We start from the raw sequence: 20840 nt of genomic DNA on the forward strand, positions 1-20840 counted from the left end.
TCAGGTGAGTGGTTCTCAAACTTGAATGTGCATCAGAATCTGGAGAGCTCATTAAGACAGGTTGCTGGTATCTGTCTTGAGTCTCTGACTCAGTGGATCTTGGGTGGGCCTTGAGAATTTGCATTTCCAAGTTTTCAGGTGGTGGTGCTGCTGCTGGGTCCAATCTGCACTTGGAGAGAGCTACTGGACTAGAACTACTGGTCTCAATCTTTGATGTGCTTTGTATTTATATAGATATGTCACATTTTACTTATGTCCCAGGTACTTCACAGCATCCCTGTGAGATGGACATAAGGCAGTATGAAGGATATTTTACAAAATCACAAAAGAGGGCCCAGAGACTAGAGGTGGTGATGTGGCCAAATAGGAATAAAATAAAGACTTTCCTGGGTGCCCATTTCATTGTGCTTTGCATTGGGCTGGACTGCTCCCTACTGGCCGGTCAGTCATGGTCACTATCCTCCAGAACTCTGGCTGGTGACAAGGAGTTGGCTGTCCTCCTAGTTCAGTGTTGCAAACATCTTCTGGCAGCTGGTGCCCTGAGACATCTGCTTGTCTTAGGGAAGTTGTCTAATCAAGGAATGAGTTCCCACTCTTACATCCACAGTGTTCATCAGGTTCTGCAGGTGGGAACTGCTCCATATGTCCCCCTTCCTTACTGAGCAGCAAGGTGGGTGCTTTGATTAAGGTGCAGGCATTTTGCAGGAAGACAAAGTCCTCATTGGCTGACTTCTCACCCATGTGGCTTCTCTGGACCTAGTGATAGGAATTCCCTTGACCAGTCAGGCTCCTTTGAGCCCTCTTCTCTACTAGCCCTTGTCCTTGCCCCTCACAGCCCAATTTTAGCAAGGAATCCCATTAAACCAGTTAATTTTGGAATGTTCCACTCTTTTGAAAAAAAAATTTTTTTATTGATTCAGAGAGGAAGGGATATATATATATATATATATATATATATATATATATATCAATGATGAGAGAGAATCATTGATTGGCTGCTCCTGCACACTCCCTACTGGGGATTGAGCTTGCAACCTAGGTATGTGCCCTGACCGGGAACTGAATCGTGACCTCCTGGTTCATAGGTTGATGCTCGACCACTGAGCCATGCAGTCTGGGCAGGGAATGCCCCACTTTTGATATCCGATTAAGCTCCTCTTTCTCCACCCTTGATAACTAAGCAAGTTCCTCTTTAGACATTTTGTTCCTCATCCTGCCTCATCCTGGCTATAAACTCTCAACTGGTCCCTTGCATCAGAAGTTGAGTTTAATCTCTTTCCCTTATTGCCATAGTCTTAAATGCAATTTAACTTGCCATTTTTGCCAAGTGCCCGGTGAATTATTTTTTTGCAACATCAGAAATACACTTGATGCTCCTTTTTCTGTGCCCAACCCAGGCAGGTGCGTGGGTGTCCTCAAAACTGGATGATTAGCCTATGAACTCTTATCCCTTGGAATGATGGGTAATTTGTCTACATTCTTCTAAGACTGCCCTTTTTCAACAGCACATCTGGAGGTGCCAGCAACCCAGGAAGAGGCCACCGATGCTTCAGCCCCTTTCCCACACCCTGCTATGAAGACCCCCTCTTTCCCACCTACTGAGGTCCAAGGTCTTGTGGACCCCAGCTAAGGCCAAACCCGTTTTCAGACAGGGATTGGACGTGCCAGAGACCCTGGAAGAGGTGAGTTAGAATGGCATTGAGCCTTTCTAAGCTGCTCAGCCAAGAAAGGTGGGAGGTATTAGGTATGAAAACCAATACATGAGCTATAAACCCCAACTACAGCACCTTGTCCCGTGAAGCCACAGAGAAATGCGAAATCTCTTGGATTTGGTGTTTATTTTTCTTTCTCCCTTTTCCCTTTCTAGATTCGCAGCAGTCTTCTTTAGGCTGAGCGGGTTTGTCTGCTGTTATGGCTGCCGCTGCTCTTGGCTGCGTGTGTGTGTGTGTGTGTGTGTGTGTGTGTGTGTGTGTGTGTGTGTGTGTCTGCATGCACCCGCGTGTGTATGAGAGCGAGCGCGTGTTCTCTCCAGAGTGACTGGTTTGTGCTGTCATCAGCCGTTGTTTTGGTAAATGGCGAGTTAAACAGATATATCCAAGCGTAAAATCTAAAAAATGTTCCCTCTGGGCGCCCGGGGGGTGTTGTTTGAAATCAACTACATATCAATTGAGCGGCGGCGAGCGGATCCGATGATAAATTCCAGTCCACAGACGCCTTATAAATTACATTTTTTTGTTCGCGATCTTGCCTCATCTCAGCTCCCCAGAGGCCCTTAGACTGAGAACTATGATTGTGTTGGAGAAACGTTTGCTCAGCTTGAGCGAGGCCATTAGCATTGCATGTGCCAGTCCGTCCCTGCGCTCCCCCAGCCCCCCTCCCCCGCTCCCCCTCCCTCCCCTTTAACAAAATACAATATGTGCCTGGTAATTTTTCTGTTCATTATCTCATTGTTTTCTGTAAGTACAAGGTTAGATTGAATTACTGCGGGCTCCGCTGTCTATTTGTAATTCTCCTTCCATGCCGAGCTGCTAATGAATGGGCAATTTAGTCAATTCTTTGTAACGGTTTCTTCTGTGCGTCAGCCACTTAATTACTCTGAGCCTTTCTCACTGCTGCTTTATTGCACAGAAAGTCGCGGCTGCTTTGAGGGCTTGGCACGGGATCTCTAGCTTCCAGAAAGAAAAAAAAAATCCTCAGAGGCAACCAGGATCCTGGATCCGCGCTGCCTTCTGCAGCGGAAGGAATCACATTCTGTGGTCTCTGCCCGCACTTTCCCTTCCCATCTGCACACAGGGTTTATCTTCCTCCTTCTCGGCTGACAGTTTGCTTAATCCTGGCCGTGGCAGTCACCATCAGGGCGGCGGGAGGTGCAGGCTCCTACTCAGTGTAGTCTCCGAGGCGGCAGGCCTGGTTTTTTAAAAACATTATGATTAGCCTGATTGGTATGCTACCTACCCCGTCATCAGTATCTCCAAATTATAGCCAGGGGACCACTCTGTGACCGACAGAGTTTTCTCTTTGTATGTAGCACCTCACCCTCATAAACTGTGGGCAGAGGGAGGTCTTTGTTATCCCCTTTCGATAAAGGGAAGTTTTAAGTTTGGGCATTCGAGGTGAAGTGACGTTCCTGAGGTCAATGAGCCAGGTGTGGCGGAGCCAGAAATAAGAGTTACTCAGGTCACCGTGGCACCTTTCTGTCCTCTTCCCTCTCCATCCTGCTGCCCAGGGGGGCACTGCCCAAGGGCACCTGTAGGCTGAGGTGTCCCAGAGTGGAAATAAGTGTGAGTTGCCCTTAAAGAGGCAGAAATAACTCTAGAAAAAGAAAGGACTTTATAGTATTGACCAAGGGGCTGAAAACCAAGGGAACTGGGAACTCTTTAAATAGAATATTCGTTTACAAAGCGGCACCTTTGGATACATCTGGCCCGCGACCAGGACATTTCTTTGTGCCCCCGAATTGAGATGCACATATAACTTACCATCCAAACTGGGACTTTGGGGAGTGAAAGGAGGCAGGCTGAGCAATCATGCTGGGGCTGCAGGAGAAAACTCGTCCTGTCCAGAGCAAACGAGGTGGCATGGTCACCCTACCCAGGTACCCGAGAATGCACGGCACTGTGCTGATGGTGTCTCTTCAGCGCCGATTATTCTGATGACAGTACTTAGAGAGGCATCTTACCAGCAGGACCCACCCCTCTGTTTACAAATATTCCCTGTTGCTGGGCATCCCAATGGCGGAAGTGAGCTCCAGGGCCTCTGTACCTGTATATAGAAAGTGATGGATTCAGCAAACACTGCCCGAGCACAGCTAGGTCATGGAGGTGTGAGGGTGAGAAGACAAGGTTTTCTGGAGCCTTGATTCAGTTGCTCCTGCAGAAGCCAGGTGAATGGTTCTGATTGCTGCTAACCTCCCGAGCAGGCTCCTGAGCATGCCAGTCTCTCTGCAGAAAGCTTACACCCTCCTTTGCCCTCCATTGGGGTCTGGCTCAGTCCTCCTCATTGCTTCAGAAGTCAGCTTACATGTCACTTCCTCCAGGAAGCCTTCTCTGATCTTCAAGTTTACATTAGACTCCTTGTTATTCTATTTCCTAGTATCTCTCCCCTCTTCATTACTTACCACAATTATAATGAAGTTATTTGTGTGATTATGTGTTCACCGTTTCTCTTTCCCAACCCCACCCCTGACCTGTCTGTGTTTGGCCCTCAATAAACACTTGTTCGATAACAAGGGGTCACATTTAAATAGCGCTGTCTCTATGCCAGGTGCTATTCTAAGTGGCCTACATATTTTGCTCAAGAAACCTCACCAGGACTATGTGACGGGTACTATATGGTCTCTGTTTTACAAATGTGGAAATGGAGGCCCAGGGAACTTAGATAACTTGTCATGGGGAGGCAGGATTCGAATTCAGACCCTCTGGATCTCAAGTCTAGAAACAGTATAGAGCTTGAAGCCAGGAGGTGTAACCTGCAGCCTCTGGGCGTGAGGTGTCTTTGTGTGGTGTGTCTTTGGTCAAGTCTCCAGGTGCCGAGACCACACTTCCCTTACTCACGCCACAGAGGAACGACAGCCATCTATGCCTCACCGTGTTGCTGCGAGTGGCAGAGGAAGTAGATTTGTACATACTCTTCCCCCTTTCCAAACGGACTCATTCATGAAAGAAATTGACTATCACTCCTTCTAGAAAACAGATATCCAGGCAGGAAATGGAAACTCTGGCTGCTGGAGGCCTGGGGAACCTCTGGATTTGGGGTGTATCTAAAATGGATTGATGGCTTGGAGAAAACCATCCTGGAATGTCATCTGGAATGCCTGCCCCTGATTCTGTAGATTTCTTGCTGAATAATAAGAACCCTTCCTCAACCCTAAATGTTACATATTCCTGACAGTTTGTGCTTCACTCTATTTATTTCATCTCATCCCAGGGAGTAGGTAGAAAGGGCATTGCCACTTCATAGCTGGGGAAACTGAGGCCAGGAGGTGAAGATCATAGGGCTAGTGTGGAAGTCCTCCACATATGGAATTCTTTTCTCTACAGAGAGACACTTGCTGAACACCCTGGAGACTTCAGCGGGGCTCAGCCACCCTAAAGGGGGCCCAGGAGGAGGCGGTTAGGAGACAGTGGATGAAAGGAGGAACTGAAATTCTCATCCACTGTTGTAGCTGCCATGGGGGAAGCACAGGATCACACCTGTAGGGTGGCAGGCGGGCTTTCTAAGGAGCTGGTGTTCAAACTGAGAATGAAATGGAGAGAAAGAGCCTAGTGTGGGAAGAGTGAGACGAGGACACTGCTCAGAGGGAACAGCATGTGCCAGGGCCCCGAGGAGGAATGTGGTTGGCAGCCCCAAGGAAGAGGAAGAGGCCAGAGAGGGTCCTGTTTGGATTGGGGAAGAGAGAGAGACTGGAGGTGAGACTGGAGGGTTGGACAGAGGCCAGATTGCTTCAGGCCTTACAGGCCATGGTAAGATGTGTGCACATAATCAAGTCACCTGTACTCCCATATGCCAAACATGTGGGAGTTCACACACAACCATGCATACATGTGGCTAACATAGCCACATGCCATTTGTACATGTACATACACATACATGAAAATGTATACAAAGGGATATCTATACAATTCCTTGACAACACATTATCCTATGCACTTAAACACACAAATGCACACTCATATGCAGCTGTGGGCCCGTTCATATAGACATGCAAAGGCACATCCTCTCATACACCGCATGCTGTTTGTAAATACACACCTGTATGATGCATGCACACATAAGGAGAGGCACCGTAGGTCTCTGGGACCCCCAAATACTCACACGCGCACATAGGCAGCCCACAGCAAGCTGTGCTCAGATGAGCGCTCAGCACAGATGAACTTCTCTGCTGGCTGGTTATAATCTTTCATTGGAACTGACACGTTGATAGCCCCAGTTTCTCTAGGAAGTGACCTTCATGCCGGCTATTGATTTCCAGTGGCTATCAGGCACCCGCCACCGGAGTGACAGGCCGGGTCGGAGGTCAGCCCTTAAATAAAGCTTCTGGATTACTAAGCACCATCCACTCCAATGAAAATGGAAATTGGCAGCCCTGGCTCCCCTTTATGTGGCCGGCTCCTGCTGATGGGCTTCAGCTCTGAGTGACCACCTCCTGTTCCTGCCCCTGTCCCCCAACCCCCAGAGCCGGTGCTGTGAGTGCCCACAGATTTCTGTTTGACAGGGGAGCTGGGCTGAAGGCTACAGGTGGTGGCCATTGCCAGGGCCTGACTCTTCCTGGATTCTACTTTCCAGCAAAGCCTGGGGCTGTCCCCCTGAGCCCAGCATTCTGGTAGCAGACAACTACTGCAGGTCCCAGAGCCTACAGTGACTCGCCTTCTGGTCTCAGAGCCTCGGGTACCTGCCCCCATTCCCACTTTGTGCCCCATTAATACACACTCATACATCCCTTCTCATGTACAACGCTGAGGTCCAAATAAATGAATCGATGTGTGTGTTGAGTCATATACACACCGCACAAGAAGATAGTGTACCAGCATCCGTGTTTTAACAGCATTACACATCGTGAATCACATCACTCCACTCCATTGCGTCCCATGTTTGTGATGACCCAGGAAGCCCTTCAGATGGTTCAGCATCTGAGGTCTCGTGACAAGCAGAGGCACGGGACGGGAAGGGCCGAAGGAACTTTCTGGTTCTCAAAAGCTTGGCCTTTTGCTTTTCCAGCCAGGAAAACAGATGGAGTTCACTCTGCCTCATCTGGTGTTCAGGGCTCAAATCTAACAGCCAGACACCATCTCTGAAACCTGCCCTGCACAGCGACGCCCCACCCCAAAGGCACCTTCTCGGTCCTCCTCCTAAGTAAGCAACCTACACACACACACAATCACACTCACACTCACACTCACACACATACTCTCTCTCTCTCTCTCTCTCTCACACACACACACCACACACACACACACACTCAAACACACATACTCACACTCACACTCACACCCCTCCCTGTGTCCTGACCCTCAGACACCACAAGCCTCGGCATAGCTCCACAGTCCTTTCTGATTGGCCTTGGAAAGTGCATTCAGCTTGCTTCCGAACAGAGATGTGACAGTTTTCACCACCAATCTGAATCATTTTAAAGAACCTTTTCTTGAATAGTCTGGCTTGGGGACAGCTGCAAAGGCTGCCAGTTTCCGGCATTTCTTGGCCTCACTCCAGTGCCGCTGTCTGTCCCTTTGGGCTCTATTGGACGCCTGTGACCGCTGTGGCCTGTGGGTTCTGCCACACAGGGGCTGTGGGATGGTGTCGGCACATCTTGAAGGGAGGGCAAGCAGAAATGAGAGGTGTTTACAAATTCAATATCTGGTGTAGGAGGTCATCTGTTCATCAAAATCAGAGAAGCAAGAGCTACCAGTATGCCCCGAAACCCAGATTAGCTTCTGGTGCCAGAGAAAATAAGGGAGGAATCTGGGGAGTCCATGGAGAGGCTCTCAGCGCAGCTGCACCCAGAGCAGGTCCCCCGGGGGCTCCTGGGCCACAAGCAGAACATGAACGCAGAGACAGAGGCTGAGAAGAGTGCGGGGTCTTGCATTTCATGGGTAAGGTGGGGCCATCTCACACTTCTGAGGACGGGCTCCCTGGGGACAGGAGTGCTTTACAGAACAAGCACAAAAGAGGTTCCGAAATTTGTCACTTGGGGCGTTTGAAGTGACTTATAACTAAAGACTTAACACACAACTATTAAAATGGCAACCACTTAACTGAGTTTCTATTTTTTAAATATAGTTACTAAATTTACTGAGACTGAATTTCCTGGTTTGTATGCTGTGGTTTAAGGGGCTTTAAAAATCCCCTGCCTGATAGTTCTACACCAAGCATGCCAAACTCTCAGCCTGTTTATTTGGCCCGTGTTAGCCTTTGAGTTTGACATGCTTGTTCTACACTAACGTGGTAACATGACTGAAATGTCACACTCAAGTGGCGTTGCTGGGGGTTTCCCTCCCTGGGAATCTCTGTACCGTGTCAGCCTCCCTAGGCGGCGTATGAGACCCTCCCCCCTACACCAGGTCCAGCCTGTCAGGGGTGCTGAGGCCCTCCCACCCCATCCTCACCCCCACTCCTGGGTCCTGTGTGTTGGCTACTGTAGGGGTTGGAGAGGGGCCTGGGGAAGGTGGGCTATGGGCTGAGGCCCACGCATGGGGCAGTGGCAACAGCAGGAGACATGCTATAAACATCCTGTGCTCGGGGCCGAGTGTGCAGTCCTCACACATTCAGTGGAAGCATGTGGGCCTGCCCAGCCCTTACATAGAAACAGGCTCCAAAGCAGCGGCAGGACCCAGGGCTGGACGCCAGACACACTGGTTTCACACCCAGCGCTGTCACTTCCCCGCTGAGTGGCCTCAAGCCAGTCACTTCCCTCTCTGAACTGCCATTTCCTCAGCTGCAAAACGGGGTCAGGAACGCCAACCCCACAGTGGATGGCCTTGAGGGTTGAGCAGCACACGGTTCACAAAGGCCTGCACCGCTCTGGGCTGCGCAGTAAATGCTGATTGTCCGGGGACTTGCAGGTCACCTATCGTCCTAGCCGAGGCTGCCCAACAACCAACATGTCTCCCAATTGCTGTTAGCCTGCAGCTCTCAAAGGGAGTGATTCTGCTCCCTCCTCCCCCACCAACACACACACACACTAGAGACAATTCAACATTGTCTGGAGTTACTTTTGATGGGGCACTAGCACCTAGAAGACAGAGGCCACGGATGCTGCTAAACATCCTACAAGAGGACAGCCCCACAGCGGAGAACATTCCGGCCCCAAATGGCAGTAGAGCCATGGTGGGAAGACCCCTGTCCCTGAAACACTGCTTCCCACCTCTCTGTCTTCCCCTCCGTGGCTCCACACGGCAGCTCTGCAGCCTCCCATCTCCTGCACATCACAGATGGGATGCTGCCCCCTCCCCTCACCCCGAGGCCACTCAGCCAGATTGCAGAGGGGTCAGCGGCAACCAAACATCTAATGACGTGTGACAAGTGTGGCCAGACAGCAGGCCCAGCCTGGGCCCCTCCGAGGCCACTCATTGGGCAAGGGGGACTCATAAATAACAGCACAGTGACAGCCCAAGTCTTGCTCAGTGGGAGGGATGGAGCTCGGGCCCCAGCCCCTGGGGCAGGTCTTTATGGGACAGGCCTCCAGCAGGAGGGCCTCTGTCTTGGGGCACAGTGAACGTGCTGGTGAGACGAGGGAACCTGTCACTGGAACTTTGGTCCTGATAGAGATTGTCTTTGCTGCATCCGCTCTATGCCTGATGGGGAGCTGCTTCCTCATTTCTGAGCCAGTGCAGACCTCCTTTCGCATTTTCTATGCCCTGAGCCTCCAGCTCTTCATCTGTTAAATGGGGATGTTTGAGCAGCAAGTGTGCTAATTCAAGGGAAGTTATGTACAAAGTAATAAATTAGCAAAGGAATGATGATGATAATAATGATTATGATTTTTCAGCCGTTTGGGAGAGAGGAGTTGATATTTGAAAAAAGCATACTTTCTGATGCTTTAAGAATATTAACCCGCTTTTAGGATTTTAGGCAGTTCCGAATAGGCTGTTTGCAATAATAATGATAATGATGATAATAATAGTAATAATGTGCATATTAAATAGTACCTTTATTTTCACCAAGGCTTATTTTTCTCAGGCCTCATGTGACTTAAAATGGGATCCATTTCCAAGGATGCGCGTTCTTCCCAAATAAAAAGGAAAATATCAAAGTGAATGACTGGCATTCACACTGACTTTGCATTTGTGACGTGGAAGTCCTGGTTCAGATGGCGTGTGCGTGTGATGGGGCACTGAGCTGAGTTTGGCGCCTCTCAGCCATCATTCGACTTTAGAGTCTTGGTTTTGACATTTACAAACGGGGGGCACAATTTCTCCTGGCTACCCCAGCGAGACCATGGGTGTGGGAGCTCTGTGTGGAGATTAAAGCCTAATCACACAGGGAATATTGACATCCAGATCATTATCTTTACCATCATTATTAATTATTATTCATAATGGTGCTTGAGTAGATGGGGCTACTTCAAAGTACTGTGTCTGGGAACAGCTTTTACATACTTTCCTCCAAAATTGACAAGAGCCTGTGGTGAAGAAGTTAACCTTGCAGCACTCCTTCTGGAATCTAAGCTGATTCTTAAGATTCTAAACAGGTTCTCCCCTCCCCTCGCCCCCGCCCGCCCCCCCCCCCCCCCCCACCACACACACACACACACACACATCCCCAACCTTCCTTTTTTTTAGGCCGAAAAGCCTTACTAGAGGCTCTCGCCCCTGGACCGTGCCTTATGCGTCTTCTATAGAAATGGCTCTCTTGGCCCAACACCTCAATGCCAGCACTCAGCAACAGCACATTTTGCAAAGAGGGTTATACATCACAACCTGGTTCCAATGGAACTCGGACACCCTGGAACTGTTAACAGTGAGCACTCAGGCACCACTTACAAGAAACTAGACACACAGGGAGAGTGCTGTCCTGCCTGGTCTAACCTCTCTCCACCTCCTTTCTTTCTTCTTTGCCTCACTCTTCCTCCTTTTCTACTTTAAATTCCTGTAGAAATCCTGAACTCCTGCCCCATTCTGACGCCTATGAGCAGGTCAGCCTCCTGGCCAGGCTGCAGGCCTGACCATGTCTCCCCAGCAGACGCCCTCCCTGGCTCTCCGCATGGGCCTCTTGGGGCAATGGCGCAGAGCCTGCACTATGCCGGGCAGCAGAGGGTGGTGAGGGCAAAGCCTTGGGTCCACACGGGACACTATTCCAGTCCTGGTGCAACCACTTCCTGACTGCATGACCTCGGGTGAGATACTTAACCTTTCCAAGACTTGGTGATTAGCTCTGTGAAGTGGGGATAATCTCTCCATCGTGAGGCTGTGGAGAGGACAGGACGAGATCGACAAAGCCAGGAGGTGAAGGGATGGAAGGGGCAGCAGAGACCTGAGCTGGTGAGAACAGTGTGGCGATCTCTGGGGCCAGCCCCCATCCACACTGGCTTCATATTGAACCACAGATGTCACTCCCACAGGTTGACTTAAGAGCTACTATAGAGGGCACATCTATCCCCAGATATATTTACCATTGAGGTCATCAGTGTCATTGGCAAGTCATCTGTAAGGAAGCCATCCAGGGCAGCGCATGATGCTGGCTGGCTGGAACGAGCCTCATGCGATCGCCACAGAAGAGAAACGCCCCAAGCCCCCAGTTCCTCAGGGAAGACCGAGTTCACAGCAGGCGTGTCCTTCACCAGGTGGGGACATTTCGATGCCTTGTCCAGTGTGAATTAGTCTCCTTCTTCCCTAACTCTTTCCCACAAGCACAGCTCATACTCCGTTCTCCCTTCTTGGAGCTCCTGTAGCGTTTGATGTTTTCACCACTTACTTGGTGCTGAACAGAGATGGCGATCTCCTCGATTAGACTGTGAGCACCTCAGACATGTAACAAACACTCCCACGGTTTCTTGAAATTTCCTAGGAGAATTGGCTTTGTAGTTTAGTCTAATTTTTCTAATGACAAAGATTTCGTGCTCACTCACATTAGAAGTCCATGGAAAGTCAGCTGCTCACCTGCTCCAGGCCACTTCTGCTCATACTTCATGGGCCGGAGCAGGTCACATGGTCCACCAAGCAGGGATATAGCACCCTTCCCAGGAAGTCAGGACACCCAGCGTTGTGAGCAGCACCACAATCCCACACAGAACTAGAATAGAATTTTCTACAAAGCTGGTGGTTGCTCTCTAAATATTTAATGGGGCTGACGAACCAAATATCTTAAGACAAGTATCTAGACACATACTTCTGGCATGGCTGTTAAATCTAAACTAGCCAACTAAATCTTGGGGTAATGAATCTTGTGGTCAGCAGTGACTTTGAATCAACGAAGCCCTCTGGCTAGACCAGGGTAGAGCCAGACTAGACATGGCCCCAGTTCACTGTGGAAATGCTGCCTTAGATGCATTCGCTCACTTTCTGAAAGGCAGGCTCAGGAGCAAAAGGAGGTGGGAGTTCCAGGGTAAAGGCTTTGGCTTCACAGATGGAAAGGCCCCCAGACCTAGAGTTACCATCAGAGGGTGAGGCTGTGAAGTCCCTACCCCTGCAGGGGTGGCATGAAGGAGTATCATTCTGCAGTGGATAGAATATTGGACTAAGAACCCAGGACTGACTCCTCCAGCTTTAAAAAAATCTGCCCCGAACCTCAAAGGAATAGATGTTTCAGTTGTGGACCCACTACTCCCATTCTGAAATAAGCAGGAGTAAGGTAAGGCCATTTGTTGAAGCTCCTAAATATTGTGAGAGGCGGGAAGGCTTCCTGGAGGCGTCGGACCTCGGTGGGATCTGGAAGGCTGCAAAAGACCAGGACACATAGGGTTGAGCTTGGGGGTGTGGGGTAGAGAGGGTGGGGTGCAGGGCTAAGGCTTGGGGTAGAGCAGGTATGCTCCAGGTGGTGCACCCGCCCTTCCTTATCTCCCCTCTCCCTCCAGCACACAGGGTCCCTGGGGGATAAAAGAAATATGATTTGCTCGTGACTAAAGGAGCCCACACGCCTTTCATATCCTTACCCCATTTCAGGTTTGCATCTTATTTTCCTGCGAACTTTTTTCCTTCCCTTTGTTGCTCTGGCTTTTGTTGGCGTAACCTCAATTTCTTCCTGCCTTTCAAAGCTTTTATTCCCCAAGTGGTGGAAAGAACTTTTAATGTCATGCTAGGTCCTTAGCCAGGCCAATTGTCTTTCTAAATCAGTCAGGGGCTGGGGTGGCTGGGGGGAGGGGAGGACGCAGAGACTGGGAGAGACGTGATAGCAAGGAGGGAACAGCCAGTGCAATGGATGGAGGTCCCCGAGGTGATTTGCAAATCTGCTGAAATCCTGAACAAGCTTTGATTTAACCCAAGCTTGAAATGGCTTTTATTTACTGTCTATTGTGGAATAAATGACATCTCATAAACAGGCTTTATCCATTACCCCAGAATGGAGAGCGCGATGTTAGGGACATTTTATCCTCTTGATATCAAAGGAGATATGCGGGGTGTGTTATTACAAATAGAAAAATCAATGCTGAGACACACGCATCTGAAATTTCATTTCGTCCAACCACATTTTCAAAGGGGAAAAAAGGCAATTGCTAATAAAAATGACTACAGGACCGGAGGATTTACCAAGCTTGAGCAAGGGACGGGCTGCTGGGACCCGGCCAGACAGTGAGTAACTCGGGCTGAGACCTGGGGCAGTTTTGCTCCTCCTGGCAGACAAGGCAGCCCTGCCAGGGAGGGCCCCAAGCAAAGCCAGGGACGCTCCAGCCTCCCAGCTCCCCTACCCCAGTGACCACGCCCTGCCCACACACTGCTCACACCCAGTCCTCCCACCCACTACACACTACTCACACCCAGTACTCCCACCCACTACACACTGCTCATACCCAGTCCTCTCACCCTACCACACACTGCTCACACCCAGTACTCCCACCCACTACACACTGCTCATACCCAGTCCTCCCACCCACTACACACTGCTCACACCCAGTCCTCCCACCCCACCCACACACTGCTCACACCCAGTCCTACCACCCACCATACACTGCTCACACCCAGTCCTCCCCCCCACCCCACACACACACACACACTGCACACCTGGCCACAGGCAACATGGAAAACACCAGAAACAGTGAGACCACTGCTGTTTCCTGCGGGCCTTTCTCCTCTTCAGGCAGGGGCACCCGGATCTCCAGGTCCCTGTGAGAGTGAAAACGTCTAAGAGTGGGGAAGGGAAGTTGACCAGACCCCACGGAGAGGTTCAGCCTTGCATTTCTATTCCCCCAACCCCCTTCCAGAGAAAATGGGTGAGGGGGAAATACTTCCAGCTTTTCATAAAATGTTCTTGAAGTCACTGCCCTGGGCCCCCATGCCTCCATTCCATTGTGTGACCCTTCACTGGGGGTGATGATGGTTCAGGGTCTTGCTTCCCCGTGAAGCTGTAATGGGGCCTGACACCAGGTCTGACATGAGGCTCTGTTGCATTCCCAGGGCCAAGCACAGGGCTTGGCCCATAACAGCTGTTCAATAAATACTAGTTGAATGCATGGGAATGAGGTTGTGCAGGCGTGTGAAGGGGATGAGAAAAGTTGCCAGCACATGGAGCTTCTGCAGGAAACTGACCTCAGCTCTGTCTTTCCCTCGGTGGAAGTGCTGGGTTCTGGTCAGCAACTCCCCGCCTGAGGCAGGGACCGGGCCCAGGTTGCTGGTTTCATGCAGGTTTTAGGCTCAGGAATGCCTGACTCTGCTGGTTGAGAAAAATGGACTAGTAGGCTCTGTTTGGGTTTTAAGGCCTCACAGTAAATCCTGACCTGCCTCCTACACACACACACACACACACACACACACACACACACAGCCAGACACAGACCCCTGCCCACTCCTGGAGAAAGAGCACAGGCAGAGGTCACTCCGTCTGTAGGCTTGAGAGATGGGAAACCCAAGGCCCAGGAAGGGGAGCTAATGTACCCGAGTCACACAGGAAATCGTGGCCAAGTGGGGGCCAGGTTTGAGTTTTCACTATCAGCCCTAAGCCCTTGGCTCTGCCGGAAAAGAGTCTAAGGAGAGAAAACAATAGGCCCACACGTAGCAACTTCACTGCAGACAGTCATGATGTGGAGATGGCTGTTTTTTGTTTTGTTTTGTTTTTTGGGTTTGTTTTTTTTAAATAATTTAATGATGAATGATCTAGAAGGCCTCCACGCTGTACAAATGGTAAGAGTTGTTGCTGGTTTTAAAGAGGCAAGGTTCTTCTTTTCTCTCCAGACGCTGCTTGGTAGAAAGATCCGAATGGGGAAACTGACTCCTGAATGAAGCGTTTCGGGAAGACAGTCCCCGTGGAACATGCCCCCGCTCCCATAGACACATACACTGCCTATTTCTTCCCCGCCTGCTTCATAAAGGCCGGAGAAACAAGCCTAAGCCAGCCAATACCGCCAGGGTTCTGCCTGAAATAGGTGGCAGTATTTAAATAAGGTTTCAATAGGAAGAAAATGTCTCTTCAGACCTGGTCTGTGATGTAGTTATCAGGAGGCGAAATTTGCAGAACCCATTACCTGCCACTTCTTCCCCCAGGAAATCCCTTGTTTGTGGAGCGTGAATCTCTCCGGCTTTCCCTGGCTTTTTGTCTCTGGATTGTCCTGGGTAAACATCTGCCTCACACGGTGTGTTTATAAGAAGAGGCATTTGTGGCTTTGATTGTTTAGAGGTTTCTGCAGAACACACTGGCTCTCTCTCTCCCCCTCGCCTTCCCCTCCCCTGAGCAAACAGTCACTGATGTTTATTTGGGTCCAATTGGCACTGCACTGCATCCTTCTGTCCAGGACAGGGAAGATACGTGGTATCACCCACCTGCATCTCCTTGGGACAAAGAGGTGTGTTTGTTTGTTTTTGTAGCAAAGTCAGCATATAATTATATTGTTATTATTTATCCCACAAAGAAATTTCAAGCATCCTCTGTGTGCCAAGGATGAGGGTGAGTTGTACCAAGAGACTCCATCCCCATCTCAAGAAGCGTCTGGTCTTGCACACATTGAGTTTAAGATTTTACTTACTTACAGACCTTAGAACTTTGGAGGGACAGGAAATCTGCCACTGGCTTTCTTCCTGTTAGCCAAATTGAGCCTGTCATCTTAAGTCCTTGGGTAATTCAAACCCAACCATGGACCAAGCCTTTCCATTGTCTGCCCTTGGGAAAGAGTGTGACAGACTCTTTTTGATTCTCACATGTCTCTGTGGGGAGCTTCCTTGCATGGGAAACTCACACCACCAGTGAGTATCCTCACAGTAAAAACACTGTTACCTGGAACTCAACAACATTATTATTATTTGTGCCACCCCGATTGAAGTCAGAAGCAAATCGCAAGCAAATAATATCAAATACCTTGGGATTTTTGTTTGTTTGTTTGTTTTTTGTTTTTTAAAGACAAAAACAACGCTTGGCTCAGACTTAGTCCAGGTTCTCTACTCCTTCACCTCCAGCTACAGCTTGGACAGAGAGCACTTCTGTCTTCAGAGAAATGACCAGAAGGGGCCACAGGCAGCCAAAAGCACAGTGAAACTAAATAGCAAAGTTGCTGCTTCGGGTTTCATATATATATGAAATAAAATAGGATATGTAGGAGATTAAATAGCTAGGTTTATATATATAAAATCTAGATGTAGATATAGGCATAGGCATAGGCATAGGCATAGGCATAGGTATAGGCGTAGGCATAGGTATAGGCATAGGAGATATATGCATATATATGCATGAAGTATATACGAAGATGAGATACACATCTTATCAGAAAGAAGGATCAGGCTGCATTTGCAACAAGCAAAGTTCCCCAGTCCACGCAAGCATGAAGCCCTGCTCGGAGGCTGGTGGAAAGGATGCAATTTACCTTTGGGTGGTGATGGTGAGATTCCCATTTAAAAGTCTAAGCCGGCTGATTATTTATTGATGTCTCTCTCTCCATAACTGTCTGATTCTTACTGGTTGGAAGAAGCTCCTGTGCGCCTAAAGGATTTTTTGAATTAAGTTCTTTGCAGTCATTTTCCCCTCAGGTGTTAACCAAGGAGACTGCACTTTGACAGAAGTCAGGTTCTTCCCCCCGGCCCCCACCCCCGACCCTTACTTTATGTCATGAAGTAAAATTAAGTACCAGGAGAGAAGCCATCAAACAACTGGGCCTGACATGGTTATTTGGCATTTATTTTTTATTTACAGAGAAAGAGAATAATGCATTGGAACCAGTCATATATTTCAGTGCATATGCCTCTGCATCCTAGCGGGACACAAACAGGCACTTTAATGAGTGAAAAGGCTCACTCTGGATGACTGTCCAGTGTCCTTGCCACTAGCTCAGAGGCAGTCCTTGAAGCTAACATTTTCCTCAATTCCTGAAATCAGTTTGCTCACCTGTAAAATGGAATCATAGTCCCTTAGTCACTAAGGGGACTCAGTTCCCTTCCAGTTGAAATACTCATGGTTTCATGAGCTGCCACTCCCTCCCCCACCCCCCAAGATTGTCCTACAAGTGACCCCAACCAGAACAGCCATGATTTTGGCAAGAACCCCCACATTTCATCCACCAGCTATGCTCCCCTACTCCATCCCACCCAGAAGGAAACAACAACCAAAGGAATATTCTGGAAGTATAGATGAAGGAATAGGGAGCACTTGGTAAGGCTGGACAAGCAGAACTGGAGGCCAACAAGGAGCTTCCGGCCATTCAGGGTCCTTTGGATAATAGGGCACATGCTGGTCCTATCTCTCCTGCATGTGGAGAGGATTTACCCTGAATCACCCCATTCTCTGGCAGGCAGAGACTTGATTCTAAATCTCTCCCCACTCTCCCCCTCCCCCCCCCCCATACAAGCAGAAACAAGGCCTTTGGGACAGTTTCTATGTGGAAAGGTCCCACATCTTCCTCCCTCCCTCACACTCCTCCCCCCCCCCCCCAACTCCCCTCTGGAAGATGCCTGACCAGGAAATACACCTTTTCATTCATTTGTGCTGTGAAAACATTGGTGACTCTTGGGGAACTTTCAGGCTCATGGGGAGACAGGGCCCACCTTGTGTTCCGGCTATGGCTATTTGGTTGCCAAGATGAAAGGTTAATAGGTAGACACCTCCCCAGTCTGACCTTGTTACTGACTTCCCCATCCACATTCTGAATCTCTTTAAGCACCAAGAGATGGTCAACTCTGCTGAGTGGCTGAGCGATGTGTGACTACATGTAGAAAAATACAACCAGTCATTGAGTTAATGGCTCCATCCGGATAGTAAACAATGATTATAACCATATGCATTCCAAAGGCAGGCCTCTGTGTCCCCTGGAAAACTGGGAAACATGTTTGGTGCTTTCCAGGGAGTCTGGTGGGCTGACAGTGTCTCCTGCCCATCAGGAAGGTTGCAGGACACAGAGGTCTATGGACCCCTTGTTTTTGGCAAGGAAGAAGCAGTCCCGGGGAAGAGCAGAAACCAGCTCTGGCTGGGCTGACAGTCTTTAGGCCCCTGACCCACAGGTGACGTCTGTGGACAGCCAAGGCACCAAGGGAAGCCAGAGGTTTATTTCCCAGCAGCTCTCGAGTTTTGCTTTGTCCATGGCCTGGGATGCCCCGCTGCTCCGCAGCCCATGCTAATAAATCACATAAACAGAAGTCATTGATCACAATGGAGATGGCTTGAGAGTGAGGATGGCTTCATGAACACTCAGCTTCCTACTGGAAAATTCAATTAAACCAGCAGACATTCGGAAGCTAAGCCCCTGCCAGCAAAGGACCCCTGTCTGTGCAAGATGGTGGGGTTTGAGTGGCGGGGGGGCGGGGGGGTGGGGTGGGGGGAGAGATAGGGGAAATGCAACCAAACATGAGATGTTTTCCTCTGATGGTGGGTCAGACCCATCACAACTATATGAGAAAGACGGGCCTACTTCTGCTAGTCCCTGTTTTCAGGATGAGCGTGTCTGTGTGTGCATAAACTTAGCATGGGAGGGCTTCAGGGACCAGGTGTTCACAGGAGCGGGCCTGGCTTTGCAGCCAGACAGATTTGGTTTCAAATACCAGCCCCACCACTTACTGAAGGTTCTTAGATTGTTTGCTGTCTTCAAGTTTCTGTTCTCTCATCTGTTGAATGGGACTGATATGGCCTAACCTTCCACACCAAGCATGCCAGCCTCTGCCTCTGCATTCTTCAAGCAGCAGCTTCCAGATGCCTATGGCTGTTGAGCTCTCAAAAGGTGGCTTGGTCCAGACTAAAGGTGCTGTGAGCCTTAGAACCCAAGCAAGCAGCAAGTACCTCATTGATAGTTTGCTATATTCACCCCCCTGTGTAAAGGATGGTATTTTAAACACACCGGGTTTAATCTGCTATTACAATTAAATTCACTTGTTGCTTTTTAATCTTGTTAATGTGGCTACTAGGAATTTTTACATTGCACCTGTAGTTGTCCTGTGGCTCACATTCTATCTCAATGGGATGGTGCTGCTCTATAGAGGCCAATGCTAAGTGGAAGGCTCTCAGCAGATAGCGAGCTGGACCAGGGCAGGTGAGAGTTCCCTTAGGATCGCCCTTGGGAGAAGGGAAGGGCTCATCTGAGCCTCAGGGAGGTACTCTGTCCTGTGTGTCCAGTGCCTGACACGGGCCCCTCCTTAGTGGCTGCTCATTTTATTTTATTTTATTTTTAAAATATATTTTATTGAATTTTTACAGAGAGGAAGAGAGAGGGACAGAAAGCTAGAAACATCGATGAGAGAGAAACATCGATCAGCTGCCTCTTGCACACCCCCTACTGAGGATGTGCCCGCAACCAAAGTACATGCCCTTGACCAGAATCGAACCTGGGACCTTTCAGTCTGCAGGCTGACGCTTGGTATCCTCTGAGCCAAACCGGCTTCGGCAGTGGCTGCTCATTTTAGATTTGGTAAATCATTCACACAGTGTCAGTTGGCCATGGCGTGGGAGAGAGGGTGGGAAGGCAACAAAGCCTGGAACAGAACTATCAAGGCTCAGAGGATGCTCTGACTTGAAGCACATTCCTTACACACCTCTCGATGATGACTCAAAGCCGGTAGTAGAGCCCACCTACCTCCCAGTGCAGCAAAGACAGGCTATCAGGGGCTTTCATTTCTCAGAGTTGGCCCCTCCTTACATGAAGCCCAATGGAGGGCCCTGCTGACTTTACCCACATGCCTTCATTTTAAGATGCTATTTTCAGAAAGGTTAGGTCTTCATTGCCTCCTTGTTTGGATGGAGCGAGCCCTCAACTTCCCAGGGACCGCATCCCCACGGCCAACCACCGCGGGAGGAAGTTTAGCAAAAGTTCTGCCAAGGGCTCTCTCGGGAAGGGAGGGGGAGGACTCAGGAAGGCGGGCTGGGCCGCCCTTGGAAAGCCAAGACTAATCGGGCAGTCTAGTCACTCCGTCAAACATTTAGTGTATCCGGGTGATTGTTCCCTGGTAGGCCGCGATGGTCTATCTGCTGGGCCTTTTGTCATGTTAACTGCAGCCGATCAATGGATTGAGGTCAGGACTTCTGATGTAGGTGCAAGCTTAGAGGGAAAAAAGTCTCAAAGATTCATTTTTTCTCGTCTGGTAACACTCCGGTCACTTATTTTTTCTCAGTTAGCCTCTGCCGCTCTAAAGTGGATATTGATCAGTGCTTTAATGCAAACCTGTCAAATTAATTTTGCAGACCTGGGATATGACTAGCCTAAAATTGCTTCTGCATCTGTTCTCTGCAGCAAGCCTATGAATTTTAATCATGGCCAGAATGGGCTGGTGGCTTTTTTTGTTAGAAACTTGAATAGGAAAGGTTTAAACTGTAAATGCCAGGGAATGATGCTGTTTTGTTCTTTTCAGAAACTCATGTGGTGGAGGTCAAAGGAATTATTATGTCGGGTGTATTCTTGGCAGATGTTGTGGGAAGCTTTGTGGGCTGGCTTTCTATGAGCTGAGCCCAGGGACCCAGGGACCCAGGGAGCACCAGTGCCTCTGTAAACACCCCCAGTCTGGGAGCCACGTCTTGGGGAGTGGCAGGCAGTGCTTGCAGGACATGGCACCCCAGCCTGCCCGAGCCACTCCTGGCTCCAGCTTTACCATGATTCAAGACTATTTGGCCTCCTGGGGTGAAGGAGCCTCAGATTTCTCTTTTGTGAAAGATGTAGCTTGACCTCTCTCCACTGCATTGTCAACCTGGCCATCCAAGCTACCACCGGAACCCTGGCGGGAGGCCCCTCCACACCTCCACATCTGGGAGTGGAGCCAGGGCTGTGACATCCTGGGTGCCATGCCCACCTTGGG

This window comes from Pipistrellus hanaki, assembly GCF_964339955.1.
Source record: "Pipistrellus hanaki genome assembly, chromosome: 6".
NCBI lineage: Eukaryota > Metazoa > Chordata > Mammalia > Chiroptera > Vespertilionidae > Pipistrellus > Pipistrellus hanaki.